The 17,500-nt window shown below is 39.5% G+C and overlaps 1 long non-coding RNA gene across 1 annotated transcript in view; it reads left to right on the forward strand.

The window, feature by feature from the left end:
• The first annotated feature begins 6 nt into the window (after positions 1-6).
• The window catches only part of LOC131176545 (uncharacterized), a 22,428-nt gene continuing 4,934 nt past the window's right edge, over positions 7-17,500 (forward strand). The window contains exon 1 of the long non-coding RNA XR_009146566.1: positions 7-786. This is a non-coding gene — a long non-coding RNA (uncharacterized LOC131176545). The remainder of the gene's footprint in view (positions 787-17,500) is intronic.

Here is a 17,500-nt window from a genome sequence, read left to right on the forward strand (position 1 = left end):
CTACATATATGAGGTTGATTTTGATGGCAATTTTATTTTAGATCAGTAAATTGCCAGAATTATCTTGTCCTTCATGTAGTGTTCTTATAAACTATGTTAACTAAAAAACATGAATTTAGCTTGTTTTAATGTTTGATCTCTCTGCTGACACTTCATTGAATATTGAATATTCAAGTTTTGTGCTTATCTTTCACTGTTGATGATAAAGTTTCTTGATAGAGTTAGGAAATATTTAATTGTGAAAATGTTGAATGTAAAAGAACAGAAATTTCAATCACAATGGCAGAAGCCTTTTTACAATCAGTATCTCATGGCTACAAATTGTATCTTTCTTCCTCTTTACCCTTGAAATGGCAATAACAACAATGTTGCCATCTGAATGTTGCTCAATCAATGATTTCCTTCCAGAGATTCATAGATTATGTTGGAGAACTTCTGTAGGCTTATGTTGATAGGCGGGAACAGGTAAGGTGTTAGCGTGTATTTTAATAGTCCAAGCCATGCGTTATTAGTATTTGGTTGTTGCTATTTGAGCTGCTCTTGCAGAAAAAATATGATCCTTGTTTACAAAACACAACATTGTCTTATGAAAATCCAAGCCTCTTGACAAGTTCTTGATGATCAACTAATTGATTGGGTAAATGCTTTAATTTACTATATCTTACTTTGTTTTCCTATTATTCTGTAGGTATGGCTTATTAAGGAGTTGTATGGAAACCAAATTGGAGAGCTGTATCACAGCCTTCCCTACCATATGATAGAATTCATACCGTACGATTTTGATTGGTTGGTGCATTTTTAGCCGCTTCTTTATATTTTACATTTTCAACATTTACTGTGGTTTTTTAATTACGTATTTGGATTTTAGCCGTGCTGACAAATTGCTTAAATGATCATACTTCCAAACTTTTTGCTTTGTTCGCATCAGTAGGTTTTAACAACCTTTTCTGCTTTAATTTGTGTTACATTTTAATGTTTATTTTGTTGAATTCATAAAACTAAATATGAGGTTAGCAATAATCTTTTATGATTTGGTCTAAAATTTTGATTGTTGCTACATTTGACTTATGCTAGGCTTTATATATTGGATTTATCATATGTGTAATCATAACCGATCTTCTACAATTCTATTTTTTGTTGCAGCAAGGTGACAGTCAGTCTTAGATATGTTGACCTCATATCTATACTTCTAAGTTGATTTATACTATTTGCATGGCCAATGAATAAATTCAAGAAAAATGGAGCACTTGGAAGTCAGTTAAGTCCATCTTGTTTATCTTATGCTGAGACTGCCTTACGAAACATGAGTTTACCAGAAGGTGCTATTTTTCTTCAAATCTATGGCTTCCCATTTGTCATGGTCTATGATGCACGAAAACGGGAGGAGCCAGCGCTTCTCCATTCCAGAAATGTTTCCTCATTGGAAATGTGAGGACACGGCCAGGAAACGTTTTCGGGCCATTTCCACAATTCTTAGAAATTGGACACGCGTTTTCTGTCCTGGATATGCGTTTCTCTAAAAAAAAAAACCTAAAATAAAAAATATAATATCCAAACATCCAAACACAAGGATAGGTTAAAATTAATTTGCGTTGCAAAAAGAAGAAGAATAAGGAGGAGGAGGAGGAGGAGGAGGAGGAGGCTGTGTGCCTGGCGCTGGTTGGTTGGTGGGGCAGTGATTTGAGCAGTGGATCTGACTAGCGTAGGCAACACAGGGTGGCGACTCGAGGGTGACGGTATGTTGCACTGCTCCGTCTCCTCCCTTCCTCATCGATGCTCTACCTCCTCCCTTTCCCATCGATGCTCTGCCTCTTCGTCCCTTCAGGCTCAGCTTACCTGTGACCTTGAGATCCTGTGATTGATACCCAATTACTCATATTTAAACGGTTATTAATTTTTTTTTTAAAATAGTTATTAATTTTATTTATTCAATTTTACAATATATTTTTAGAATATGTTATATTTGGTATTAAAAAATATCAGTGATAAAATGAGTTGGATTAATTTTAATTTATCCTATATATTTAATTAACATTTAACTGTATTGTAGTTTATGTTTTTTTTAATGAGTAAAAGTTTTAAACATGTAACTTTTTTTATGTGATCGAATTTAAATGTTGATTTGGATTTTATTAATTATTAAAAATCTTATATATATATATATATATATATATATATATATATATATATATGTATATATATATATATATATTTATTTATTTATTTATGCGTTTTCCCACGTTTTCATTTTCTATATTTTTTAAAATGTCGTTTCTTTGTTTCAGTTTTCTTGTTTCCCTATGTCCATGTTTCCGTTTTCGTGCTACCTAGGTCAAGGTTAAGGCTTATTGTTACATGATTTTTCCCTGAGGTCTTTTCTTTTGATCTTCTTTTCTTTACCCAGTTTACGAACAAACACGCATACTCGTGCAATCACACTCTAATAGAAACAAATCTGCACTTCAGGGCTTGGGATCCTTTTTCGGTAACTTTTGATAGTGTGTTGTTTTGAGGGAGTGCCTAAAGTTCCAAGCTTATCCTGCATAAGTGTGTTATTCAAAATAATCTTGATGTTGCCTGAACGGGTGATTAAAGTACTAACTAAAGGTGATTGTCAAATAAACTGGAGGTGGGTTAAAGGTATTATTAATGGTACTCCATATCCTTTTCCTAATTTGCTTAACTTACACATTATCTTGATCATGTTTTTGGTGTGTTGTATGCGGATATTTTGTGATTCTAGTGAAGTTAAAACTTAGCAATTCATTCGCTACCATACCAGTTATCAAGTATTAGAGTCATGTTACAATTGACTGCATACATAAGGATGTGAGATTTGTTATATTAGCTTCTTAAGATAATTCATTTAGAGACTCTTGCTTTGCCATTCTTATGACTGGCTATTTTTTTTTTTCCTTTTCTTTTTCTTCTCCTAATTTGCTCGTGTCTCTGTCTCAGCTTATGCAAAAATTATATTGAATTTGCCTGGAGCCATTTAGTAAATATTTCAAGAAATGAGCCCCACTTAACTTGATGCTTAATAGTAATTTTGCCTCGAAACTCCATCATACAAAGCTACAGCATGTAGTAACTCCAAAATGTTGCTTAGCATACAAGATCCTCTTGGTTGATTATGACTTCACTCACCAACGAATTGTGAATTAGTACCATACAAGCAGAAACAAACTTGGCTTAGAAAACGAAAATGTGAAAGATAAGCCTGACACAGGGAAACGACACAGGGAAACAAGCAGAAATTGACACAGGGAAATGACATTTTAAAAAATATAGAAAACGATAAAGTGGAAAAACGTGTGTATATATATATATATAAAAAACGTGTGTATATATATATATATATATATATATATATATATATATATATATATAAGATTTTCAATTATTAATAAAATCCAAATGAACATTTAAATTCAACCATATAAAAAAAGTTACATGTTTAAAACTTTTATACTAAAAAAAAAATATAAACTATAATACATTTAAATGTTAATTAAATATATATGATAAATTAAAATTAATTCAACTTATTTTATCATTGATTTTTTTTAGTATCAAGTATAACATATTCTAAAAATATATTGTAAAATTGAATAAATAAAATTAATAACTATTTTTTAAAAAAAATTAATAACCGTTTAAATATGGGTAATTGGGTATCGATCATAAGATCTTAAGGTCACAGTTAAGCCAAGCTTGAAGGGACGAGGAGGTAGAGCATCGATGGGAAAGGGAGGAGGTAGAGTATCGATGGGGAAGGGAGGAAGCAGAGCAGTGCAACATACTTGAGCCCTCGAGTCACCAACAATCATCCTTGAGTCGCTACCCTGTGTTGCCTCCGCTAGTCAGATCCACTGCTCCAATAACTACCCCACCAACCAACCAGCGCTAGGTATGCAGCCTCCTCCTCCTCCTCCTCCTTCTTGTTGTAGCGCAAATTAATTTTAACCTATCCTTGTATTTGGTTGTTTGGATATTACATTTTTTATTTTAGGTTTTTTTTTTAGAGAAACGCGTATCCAAGACAGGAAACACGTGTATAAGAATTGCGGAAACGGCCCAGAGACGTTTTCTGGCCGTGTCCTCAAGTTTCCAACGAGGAAACATTTTCGGAATGGGGAAGTGCTGGCTCCTCCCGTTTCCGTGCATCATAGACCATGACAAATAGGAAGTCATAGATTTGAAGAAAAATAGTACATTATGGTAAACTCATGTTTCGTAAGACATTCTCAGCATAAGATAAACAAGATGGATTTGGCTGACTTCTAAGTGCTCCATTTTTCTTGAATTTATTAATTGGCCATGCAAATAGTATAACTCAACTTGGAAGTACATATACGAGGTTAGCATATATGAGATTGATAGTCACCTTGCTGCAATAAAAAATAGAATTGTAGAAGATCAGTTATGATTACACATATGATAAATCCAATATATAAAGCCTAGCATAAGTCAAATGTAACACAAAATCAAAATTTTAGACCAAATCATAAAAGATTATTGCTAACCTCATATTTAGTTTTATGAATTCAACAAAATAAACATTAAAATGTAGCACAAATTGAAGTAGAAGGGGTTGTTAAAACCTACTGATGCGAACAAAACAAAAAGTTTCCAGTATGATCATTTAAGCAATTTGTTGGCATAGCTAAAATCCAAATACATAATTAAAAAATCACAGTAAATGTTGATGTTGAGATTAGAGAGAATTGAAGAATTTCTTGATGTATTTCACAGTGTTACGATGATTCAAATTTATATATAAAGGCTATAGCCTCAATAGGAAAGAAAATAAAAGCTAATAAATACAAATATCCCTAATATCACTAATTTACATTCTGATTTACAGTTAAGCCACTAATTAAGGGATTTTAATACATTTTAATTTGCAGCTAATGCACTAATTAAGGGATTCCAATACTCTCCCTCAAGTTGGTTTATGTATATTACATATGCCCAACTTGCAAATTAGGGTATGAAACACCTTACAACTTAACCTTTTAGTGAACACATCAGCTAACTGATCTTTCGAACCTACGTAAGAGACACTTAAGGAACCATCCATAATTTTTTCTTTTATGAAGTGTTTATCAATCTCTATATGCTTGGTCCGATCATGCTGAACTGGATTATGAACTATACTGATTGCAGTTTCGTTATCACAAAACAAAAACAAACCATTAGCTTTAAACATTTTTAATTTTTCCATCAATTTCCGTAACCACAATAACTCACAGATACTTTGAGCCATTGCCTTAAATTCGGCTTTTGCACTGGATCTAGCTGTTGCATTTTGCTTCTTACTTTTCTAGGTGACTAGATTACCACCAACAAAGATACAGTATCTTGATGTTGATCTCCTATCATTAAGAGACCCAGCCCAATCTGCATCTGTAAAGGCTTTAATCTGAAGGTGACCATGCTTTGAGGAAAGAAGTCCTTTTCCAGGTGTAGATTTTAGGTATCGCAAGATGCGAAAAATAACCTCCAAATGAGATTCACGAGGATCATGCATATACTGGCTCACTAGACCAACTGCATATGTTTTGTCCAGTCTAGTGTGCGAAAGATAAATTAGTTTGCCAATCAACCTCTAATATCTCCCTAAATTCACTGATTTTCCAACTCTAGCTTGCAATTTATGATTAGCCTCAATAGGAGATTGTCGGTTTACAGCACAGCATTCCTGTTTCTTCTAACAGATTCAAGATATACTTTCTTTGAGAAATAAAGATTCCCATATCTGATCTGGCAACCTTTATTCCAAAAAAGTACTAGAGCCTTTCCAAATCTTTGATTTCAAACTCCTGTGCTAGGCGCTCCTTTAAAAGAGCTATTTCTTCCTTATCGTTACCAGTTATCACAATATCATCCACATAGACAATAAGTAGTGTGATTTTGCCTCTACGATGCCTCATAAATAAGGTATGATCAGCATTGCTTTGGCAGTATCCAAAGGAGATCATCGCTTTACTGAACCTATCAAACCATGCTCTAGGTGACTATTTTAGACCATACAAAGCCTTTTTCAATTTCCCTCTGGTCTTCTCATCCTCAAATCCTGGAGGAATTTTCATATACATTTCTTCTTCCAAGTCACCATGTAAAAATGCATTTTTAACATCAAACTGCTGCAAATCCCACTCAAGATTCGCTGCCCATGACAACAGAATTATGATGGTATTCATTTTAGCAACAGGAGCAAAGGTCTCTTGGTAATCTACTCCGTATGTCTGTGTGAAGCCTTTTGCTACCATTCTGGCCTTATACAGAAATTGAACCATCTGCTCTATGCTTCACAGTGAACATCCACTTGGATCAAACTAGCTTCTTTTCCAGTGGGAGAGTAACCAATTCCCATGTCTCATTCTTTGCCAAAGCTTTCATCTCCTCCACCATAGCTGCCCTCCATTTTGGATCGAGGTAAGCTTTCATCCAATCCTGTGGGATAGAGATAGAGGAAACAGAAAGTAGAAAGGCTCTGTAGGATGGAGACAGAGAATTATAGGAGATGAAATTAGAAATGGGATGTTTAGTACAGATCCTAACATCTTTTCGGAGAGCAATAGGAATATCAAGATTATTATCAAAAGAAAGAAGAATAGACTAAGAATCAAAATTAGACTCATCACGAGCCAAAGGAGACTCATCACATACCTCAAGATGTCCAGGAATTGAATCCAGGGATTCCGGTTGATCAGCAGTCTCCTGCTCGATGGCTATATCTGTCTTGTTTCGTCGAGTATATATTCTCAAATCTGGCCTTTTTAGTCTTTCTCGACATTTGGGTGACTCTCCCTGAGTTTCATTGTTAGGTATAGGCTTTAAACCTAGATTCTCCCCCTGAATTGAATGTTGGAGAGGATGAGGATGAAGGAAAATACACCTCTTCCTTTCTATGCTCCCCCTGGAGAGGTGGATGAAAATAAGATTCAGATTCCCTGAAAGTAACGTGCATACTCACAAAATATTTTCGTGAAGGAGGATGATAACACTTGTATCCCTTTTGAGTACTAGAATAACCAACAAAAACATATTTCAGGGCTCGAGGTTCTAATTTCCTACTATTAAGCTTATGAACAAAGCAAAGACAACCAAATATCTTTAGAGGAACGGTATATGAATTTTTACCCTGTAAAACCTCTAAAGGACTCTTAAACTCCAATGTTCGAAGAGGCATCCTGTTAATAAGATATGCAGCAGAAAGAATAGCATTCCCCCAGTAAGAATATCATCCCCCGAGTAAGGTTTAGGAACATTCATGGTAAATATAAGCGATCAAGCAACCACAAGTAAGTGTCTATTTTTTCTCTAAGATACCTCATTTTGTGAACTAGTATTGACACAATAAGTCTGATGTAAAATTCCATGTGCCTTCAAATACTCCTGAAAGACTCGATTCATATATTCTGTACTATTATCAGTTCTCAATATTTTAACATGAGCATCAAACTGTGTACTAATCATTTTATGGAACTGTTGAAAACAAGAAAAAACTTCATTTTTTCCTTTCATCAAATATACCAAAGTTAACCTACTACAACAATCAATAAAGGTCACAAACCATCTGTAACCCGATAAAGACAGTTTGAGTGGGCCTCCATACATTAGAATGGATAGTCATAAAAGGGACATAAGCCTTATTATTTATTGCAGGATAAGATTGTCTATTATGTTTAGCAAACTTACAAGTATCACGTACTAACAATTCAGTTTTGCATTGTTTAAACATAAAAGGATAAAGTTTTTCTAACACAGTAAATGGAGGATGTCCTAGTCTCTCATGCTACATGATAAATTTGTTTCTCAGCACCCATAGAATGCCTCTAAGTCAGAATTCGGGGCAGAAGCTTAGCTTCAACACTCAGTTGGGACCGTGTGACACTTGGCTTGAACTCTTCAAGACAAGTCAGCCCATAAGAATCTCACAACAAACTGTAAGAAATCAAAGACATGATTAGCATTAGGCCAAGTTAGGCTAATTTAGGAGGTATCACAAGCATTTCATATAAATGGGGTAACACATAAGCAAACAACACAAGCATGAAAGGCATAAGCATTTCATGAAAAGACTACTTCATTCATTCATGGATCATGATTACAACTAGTTCATTATAGGCAGGCGGGAAACCTACAAGGAGCACACAATGGGACGCGGCAAGAACAGTGACTAGCTAGGCCAATTGCCCACATAAGGTCAACCAGTCACTCCCTCCTAAAGAGCATTTGGGGCATAATGACTTGTGGTAGGAGGATACATTAATATGCTTGAGTGATCACACCCCTAAAATTATATAAATAAAAATAAAATACAAATTGTCTCTTTTGCCCCTTAAAGAGGTTATGTTACACATCATTTTACCCTAATTTCCTACCCCTTGACATACTCCCCCACTCTAAATGGTCGACGTCCTCGTTGACTGCGCTTGTAGAAAATCTTCAATCTTCTGGACATATTGTTGAAGGTCTGTTGCTTTCTCGCAACTGGTCTCCTCTGTGCTCAATCCCTTCCATCTGACAAGATACTCCTTCTATGGCAGCCGCTTGGTGGTTCTGACTACTCTTTCTGCAAGAATCTCTTCGACTCCTTGATTGACTGGTGGTGCGGTGGTGATGGCTGGCCTGGATGATTTGTTGCGGCTGACATCAGTTTGATTGGCATGGTATGGCTTCAACCTGCTCACGTGGAAAACTGGGTGGATCTTCATCCATACTGGTGGCTCACTTTGGCAATGATCAGCATAGGCCCTTTATACTTTCGAACTAATCTGCTGTCTCGATTGCGAAGAAATCTGAGTTGTTCTGGAAGTAACTTCACCATTATCAGGTCTCCCACTGTGAATTCCTGTAGTTTTCGATTTTCATCTGCCCATTTCTTCATGCGCTTGGATGCTTTTTCTAATCGAGTTCTGGCAATGTCAGCTGTCTACTTCCACTCCTTCATGAAGTGGTATGCTTTGGAATTCCTGCCGGTGTATGGACAATCCATTGTGTGAGGTGCCAAAGGTTGTTATCCTGAAACAATATTAAAAGGACTTTTATTACTGGCAGAGCTCTTTAAAGAGTTAAAACAAAATTGTGCAACGTCGAGCAAGGAGGCCCAATTCTTCTGATTGGCATTTACAAAATGTCGCAAGTATTCCTCTAATAGACCATTTAATATTTCCGTTTGGCCATCTGTTTGTGGATGAAAGTTGGTGGAGACATCCAATTTAGTCCCTAAGAGGCGAAACAATTCTGACCAGAAGGAGCCTATGAATCGGCCATCTCAATCCCTAACAATGCCTTTTGGGATCCCACAATATTTCACTATATGTTTGAAAAAGGCACGGGCTGTATCTTCAGCTGAACAGTATTTTGACATCGGCACAAAGGCTTCATATTTTGAGAATCTGTAAATTATCACCAAGATATTATCATACTCCCCAACCTTCGGTAACTCTGCAATGAAATCAAGGGAGACACTCTCCCATGGTTTAATTAGAACTGGTAAAGGTTGTAATAATCCCGCAGCTTTTTGCCGATTCACCTTATCTTGTTGACACACCAAGCAAGTCTTCGTGTATTCCCTCACATCATCTTCTAATTGAGGCTAGTAATATCCCTGCTTCAACAGAGCCAATCTGCGCTGCCATCCTGGATGCCCGGCCCACAAGGTATCATGACATTCTTACAGTAAAAATTTCCTCAAATTTTCAGTCTTTGGGACATACACCCGATTTCTTCGGGTCATCAAGAGATCATCCTCCAACCAAAATTGTCTGGTCTTCCCCTCTTCTACCAATTTCATCAATGATACTGCTTGAGGATCCTTCTTTAAGCTATCTCGAATTTGTTTTCGCAATGACGTGTCTATTTAGCTCCTTGATAACTGAGCTAAATGTTTCAAGGTTGCTAAGTTCGATTTCCTGCACAATGTATTTGCAACTCGATTAGAACTCCCTGGCTTGTACTCAAATAGGAAATCGAACTCTGCTAGGCATTCCTGCCATCGTGCTTGTTTGGGAGTCAACTTTGGTTGAGAGAGGAAGTGGCTCACTGCTGTATTATTTGTCTTCACTACAAATATTGACCCCAACAAGTAGTGCCTCCATGCACGAAGACAGTGTACTATCGCCAATAACTCTTTCTCTTGAGCTGTATATCAAAGTTCAGCATCTTTTAGTTTTTGATTTTCAAAAGCAATTGGATGGCCTTCTTGCATTAGAACTCCTCCCAGCGCTAAGTCTGAAGCATCAGTGTGTACCTCAAAAGGTTTTGCCATATCCGGGAGAGCTAACACTGGTTATGCTATTATCATTTGCTTCAGTTTTTCGAATGCTGCTTAACAGTCTACAGTCTACTACCATTTATTTCCCTTTTTTAACAACTCTGTGAGGGTGTAGATTTTTTGTGAATAGCCTTGCATAAATCGTCGGTAGTAGTTTGCTAATTTCAAGAATGATCTCAATTCTGTAAGACCCTTGGGTACCGGCCAATCCTGAATTGCCCTTATCTTGGCTTGGTCCATCCGGATTCTCCCTTGTTCAATCACATGGCCCAGAAACTTAATCCTTGTTTAAGCAAAAGTACATTTCTCATTCTTCAGAAAAAGCTTGTTCTCCCGCAATTTTTCAAAAATAAGGCGAAGTTGTTCTTTGTGCTCTTGTAAGGTGGAGCTATACACCATAATATCATCGAGGTATATCATCACAAATTTGTCAAGGTAGTCATGAAAAACTTGATTCATTAGAGTGCAGAAAGTGGCAGGAGCATTTGTTAGTCCAAAGGGCATTACAAGGAATTCAAAGGCACCATACCGTATTACACAAGTAGTTTTCGGCTCATCTCCTTCTTTGATACGAACTTGATGATATCCCGATCGGAGATCTAATTTGGTGAAAAATTTAGCTTGCCCCAACTGGTCGAATAAGTCTGCAATCAAGGGAATGGGGTACTTGTTTCGTATTGTGACTTTATTAAGAGCCCGATAATCCACACAAAGTCTCAAGCTACCATCTTGCTTCTTTTGGAAAAGGACTGGAGCACCAAATGGAGCTTTCGCTGGTCGAATAAATCCTGCTTCCAATAACTCATCTAACTGCTTCCTTAATTCTGTCAATTTCGGTGGGGCCATTCTATAAGGGGCTCTTGCAGGAGGTTTGGTTCCTGGAAATAGCTCGATCTTATGATCTATACCACGTTAGGGTGGCAAGACTGCAGGTAACTACTCAGGCATTACATCTTAAAACTTAGCCATCACATATTGAATCTGTGGAGGGAATGGGGGTACTTTTCCACCTTCTTTGACAATGGGAACTACCACATATGATAGCTCCCTACGCTTGACACCTTTCTTAAACTGGAGGGTCGATAACAACTTCTTTTCACTGATTGGGCTAAAACTTGTGGGAATGGTACATGGCTCGTCTCTCATTAATAAGATACAATCTGCAGCTGGGACTGGGATTGCTCGAGCTCTCTTCAGAAATTCCATTCTGATTACTACATCAAAGTCAAGGAGAGTCACTGTAAAATCTATTTCGCCTTTCCAAGGTCCCATCTGACAGGACACCCCACGAGCAACTCCTACGGTGTTCAAGGCTTGAGAATTCACTGCCTTTATCTTTTCTGCATCTGCTTGCACAATTAGCTTAAACCGGGTAACCAATGTGTCAGCTACAAAATTATCAGTGGCACCTGTGTCTACCAAAGCCCTAGCATTTTTCCCATTGATGAGTAAGTCCACATACATCAATCCCCTCTCAGTAGTAGCTGTTGGTTTCTATTTTTCCAAAGCTCCAAGAATTCGTAGGGCACCCATTACTGAGGCATCACGATCATTCGATTCTCTATCTTCTTCTTCTTCTTCTTCGGGCTTCTTTTCTTCCTCAAAGATGGCCTTTAAGGTACTTAAAGCACTTTTGGTTGGACATTCTCTAGCCCAATGTGGCCCATCACAGAGAAAGAATTTCAACGGATTAATCTTAAAGGAGTTGGTCTTATCAGTGGACATGTGTGCTAACCCCTGTATTGAGTTACCCTGCTCCCTATTTAGGCACATAGGTTTGTTGGTGTTAAGCCCCGAGTTCCAAGTTCTCCTCTTAGTCCCTCCAAAGGTGGAGTTGCTCCAATCCACTCCCCCACTCGAATTGCGACTCCATTTGTTTGGGCGATTATCCGAACCTGACGGGGAGTTAAACTCTCTTTTTGAGGCATTGCTTGTATAATCATCGAGATTTTTGGCTGCAGCCAAGGCAGTACTAAGTTTCTTTACTCCTCATCTGACCAGTTCATTCTTGGCCCATGGCTTTAGACCTTTTTGGAAGTTGAACAATTTGTCAGCTTCAGACATATCCTTAATGTCAAGCATGAGTGCCATGAAGCTTCTTACATATTCTCGGATATAGCCTGTGTGTTATAACTCTGCTAGCTTGCACCGCTCATTATAGGCCACATTCTCGGGATAAAATTGAGCCTTTAGTGCATTCTTGAAATCATCCCATGTGACAATGGAACATTGGCTAGAAATAGACTGCTCCACCTTGGTTCTCCACCAATTAATGTGGCTAGTCCTTTGGAAGCAGGATTTATTTGACTAGCGAAAGCTCCATTTGGTGCTCTAGTCCTTTTCCAAAAGAAGCAAGATGGTAGCTTGAGACTTTGTGTGGATTACCGAACTCTTAATAAAGTCACAATACGAAACAAGCACCCCATTCCCTTGATTGCAGACTTATTTGACCAGTTGGGGCAAGCTAAATTTTTCACCAAGTTAGATCTCTGATAGGGATATCATCAAGTTCGTATCAAAGAAGGAGATGAGCCGAAAACTACTTGTGTAACATGGTATGATGCCTTTGAATTCCTTGTAATGCCCTTTGGACTAACAAATGCTCCTACCACTTTCTGCACTATAATGAATCAGGTTTTTCATGACTACCTTGACAAATTTGTGGTGGTATACCTCGATGATATTGTGGTGTATAGCTCCACCTTACAAGAGCACAAAGAATATCTTCGCCTTATTTTTGAAAAATTGCGGGAGAATAAGCTTTTTCTAAAGAAGGAGAAATGTGCTTTTGCTCAAACCAGGATTAAGTTTCTAGGCCATGTGATCGAATAAGAGAGAATCCGAATGGACTAAGCCAAGCTAAGGGCAATTCAGGATTGGCCGGTACCCAAGGGTCTTGCAGAATTGAGATCATTCTTGGGATTAACAAACTACTACCGACGATTCGTGCAAGGCTATTCACAAAAGATCTACCCCCTCACAGAATTGTTAAGGAAGGGAAATAAATGGCAGTAGACTATAGACTGTCAAGCATCATTTAAAAACTGAAGCAAATGATAATAGCAGAACCAGTGTTAGCTCTCCCGGGTATGGCAAAACCTTTTGAGGTATACACCCACGCTTCATACTTAGCGCTGGGAGGAGTTTTAATGCAAGAAGGCCATCTAATTGCTTTTGAAAGTCGAAAACTAAAAGATGTTGAACTTCGATATACAGCTCAAGAGAAAGAGTTATTGGCGGTAGTACACTGTCTTCGTACATGGAGGCACTATTTGTTGGGGTCAAGATTTGTAGTGAAGACAGATAATACAGTAGTGAGCTACTTCCTCTCTCAACCAAAGTTGACTCCCAAACAAGCACTATGGCAGGAATGCTTAGCAGAGTTCGATTTCCTATTCGAGTACAAGCCAGGGAGTTCTAATCGGGTTGTAGATGCATTGAGCAGGAAATCGAATTTAGCAACCTTATCAAGGAGCCAGGTAGATACGTCATTGCGAAGACAAATTTAGGATAGCTTAAAGAAGGATCCCCAAGCAGTAGCATTGATGAAATTGGTGGAAGAGGGGAAGATCAGACAATTTTGATTGGAGGATGATCTCTTGATGACCCGAAGAAATCGGGTGTATGTCCCAAAGGCTGAAAATTTGAGAAAACTTTTATTGCAGGAATGTCATGATACCTTGTGAGCCCGGCATCGAGGTGGCAGCGCACATTGGCTCTGTTGAAGCAGGGATATTACTGGCCTCAATTAGAAGATGATGTGAGGGAATACACGAAGACTTGCTTGGTGTGTCAACAAGATAAGTTGGATCGGCAAAAACCTGCAGGATTATTACAACCTTTACCAGTTCTAAGTAGACCATGGGAGAGTGTCTCCCTTGATTTCATTGCAGGGTTACCGAAGGTTGAGGAGTATGATCATATCTTGGTGATAATTGACAGATTCTCAAAATATGAAACCTTTGTGCCGATGTCAAGATACTGTTTAGCTAAAGATACAGCCCGTGCCTTCTTCAAATATATAGTGAAATACTGGGGGATCCCAAAGAGCATTGTGAGCGATCGAGATGGTCAATTCATAGGCTCCTTCTAGTCAGAATTGTATCGCCTCTTAGGGACTAGATTGGATGTCTCCACCAGCTTTCATCCACAAACAGATGGTCAAACGGAAAGATTCAATGGTCTACTAGAGGAATACTTGCGGCATTTTGTAAATGCCAATCAGAAGAATTGTGCCTCCCGGCTCGATGTTGCACAATTTTGTTTTAACTCTTTAAAGAGCTTTGCCACTAATAAAAGTCCTTTTGAGATTGTTTCAGGACAGCAACCTTTGGCACCTCACACATTGGATGGTCCATATACCGGTAGAAATCTCAAAGCATACCATTTTATGAAGGAGTGGAAGCAGATAGCTGACATTGCCAGAGCTCGATTGGAAAAAGCATCCAAGCGCATGAAGAAATGGGCAAATGAAAATCGAAGACCGCAGTAATTCACAGGGGGAGACCTGGTGATGGTGAAGTTACTTCCAGAACAACTCAGATTTCTTCGCAACCGGGACAGTAGATTAGTTCGAAAGTATGAAGGGCCTATGCCGATCATTACCAAAGTGGGCCAAGTTTCCTACAAAGTAGAGCCACCAGCATGGATGAAGATCCACCCAGTTTTCCACGTGAGCAGGTTGAAGTTATACCATGTCAATCAAACTGATGTCAGCCGTAACAAATCATCCAGGCCAGCCATCACCACCACACCACCAGTCAATCAAGGAGTCGAGGAGATTCTTGCAGAAAGAGTAGTCAGAACCATAAAGCGGCCACCACACAAGGAGTATCTTATCAGATGGAAGGGCTTGAACACAGAGGAGACCAGCTGGGAGAAAGCAACAGACCTTCAACAATATGTCCAGAAGATTGAAGATTTTCTACAAGCGCAGTCAACAAGGATGTCGACCATTTTAGTGGAGGAGAATGTTAAGGGGTACGAAGTTAGGGTAGAATGATATGTAACATAACCTCTTTAAGGGGCAAAGGAGATAATTTGTATTTTATTTTTATTTATATAATTTTAGGGGTGTGATCACTCAAGCATATTGATGTATCATCCTACCACAAGTCATTATGTCCCAAATGCTTTTTAGGGGGGAGTGACTGGTTGGCCTTAGGTGGGCAACTGGCCTAGCTAGTCATTGTGCTTACCGTGTCCAATTGTGTGCCCCTTGTAGATTTCCTTCCTGCCTATAATGGACTGGTTGTAATCATGTTCCATGAATGAATGAAGTAGCCTTTTCATGAAATACTTGTGCATTTCATGCTTGTGTTGCTTGCTTATGTGTTGCCCTATTTATATGAAATGCTTGTGATACCTCCCAAATTAGCCTAACTTGGCCTAATGTTAATCATGTCTTTGATTTCTCACAGTTTATTGTGAGATTTTTGTGGGCTGACTTGTCTTGAAGAGTTCAAGCCAAGTGCCACACGGTCACAACTGAGTGTTGAAGCTGCGCCCGTGACACCTGGGGAGGCCAGTAAGGCCAAGGCCTGGGGATGCCTCCAGGCCATATGTGGGCATCGGTATAGCATGGTAATTAGCTTGTTAGCCCCTCTCCACCTCTATTCCGTCGGTTGGAAGTCGAAAAAAAATCCCGTGCATGGTGGGCCCGCCTCGCCATGGCTCGGGCCCGTTTGCAGCAATTGTGGAAAATGAATCGGTGGTTGAATCCTATATAAAGGTGTGTCGAATGGATGCTGGTGCATGGTGCGAGCATGACATTTGAGTGTTGTGATTGTGCCGACGTGCGAGCAGACATGCGGTGCACTGGGCATGGGAGTTTCGGTTGGCCAACATTTGCAAACTAACTCCATGGGCTAGACTCGAATCACGACGATAAACCCAGTGCTGTTGGGGCCGATCTCCATGCATGTGAGTGGGCGTGGCATTTCTGTGCTATTCCTGTGCTGGTAAATAGGCGATGCATTGGGCATGGTGTGAGTTCTCGGCGGTATAGGCTTTTGAGGAGTTTGGGTTTGGTAGTAGAGCCGACTCTGTTGGGGTTGATCTCCTTGCTCTCGAGGGTGTTAAGTAAAAGTCAGTACAAGATGTGGGCACGGCGCTTACGTGCTGTGCTTGTGTCGAGTGCGGGCAGACATGCGATGCCATCGGGCATGGGGTGAGTTCCTGATGTGGAAGGCTTGCAGGGAGTTGGGATACAATATTACTCGGGGTCGTGGATGGACGTCGGGGCTGTTGCGATCGTGTATTGCTCAGGTTGTGGGAATTAGTTGGCCCAGTGCTTCGGCAAATGTTGAGGCATTACAAGTGTTGGGAGAGGGCATGGTTTTACGATGCCGTACTTAATCCTATGCATGAGCGATGTCGAGGCATGAGTTGTGGCATTGAGTGGTAGGCACTTTCCTTCGATTGCGGTGGTACATTGTTGCTTGCGTCGATGTGTCCCTTTGTGATCGTTGCCTTTACTTAGGTTAAAGGGACGAGCCTAGTGCCTTTACTTTGCTGAAATTGTGCGAATGCTGAGGTGAGGACGTGGCGTTTCATGCCACATGTGCTCGAGCCAATGCATGAGCTCGTGGAGGCATGTGTTGAGAACATTATGCGGCGAGTTTCTTTGGCTGCGGTGATTGCACTGTTACAAAACCCCATTCTTTCCCTTCCCGGTGCTTGCATTTGCTAAGGTTGCGGGGATGAGCCTTGTGCCAGATGTTTTGTTGAGGCGACACAAGTACTTGGTGAGGGTGTGGCGTTCCGTGTTGTGCTCAATCCGATGTGCGAGCTGCTGAGGCAAGGCTGAGGCACTGTACAGGGAATCCTCTTGGCCGAGGTCAGTGCTTTACTTCCAGAATCAGACGGGTCCCTTCATATTGCTTGTATTTCATTATTCGCTTCGTCCCTCCTCGGATTTGTTTCGCACCAAGCGGTGTGTGTAGTGGATCCATTCGGCGTTTTGACTTTCCATTGTGCTTCTGCTCATTGGGGGGCAATTCATTGGGTGGGATCATTGCTTAATGTACGTGGTGGTGCATGAGTGGTTGTTTGAGAAATCAAAGTCTTTGGGTTTCGGGGGGAGTATGGTCGCAAGGCTAAAACTTAAAGGAATTGACGAAAGGGCACCACTAGGAGTGGAGCCTGCGGCTTAATTTGACTGAACACTGGGAAACTTACTAGGTTTAGACATTGTAAGGATGTTGCCCCGAA

The sequence above is a fragment of the Hevea brasiliensis genome, unplaced genomic scaffold (genome assembly GCF_030052815.1).
Source record: "Hevea brasiliensis isolate MT/VB/25A 57/8 unplaced genomic scaffold, ASM3005281v1 Scaf16, whole genome shotgun sequence".
Classification (NCBI taxonomy): domain Eukaryota; kingdom Viridiplantae; phylum Streptophyta; class Magnoliopsida; order Malpighiales; family Euphorbiaceae; genus Hevea; species Hevea brasiliensis.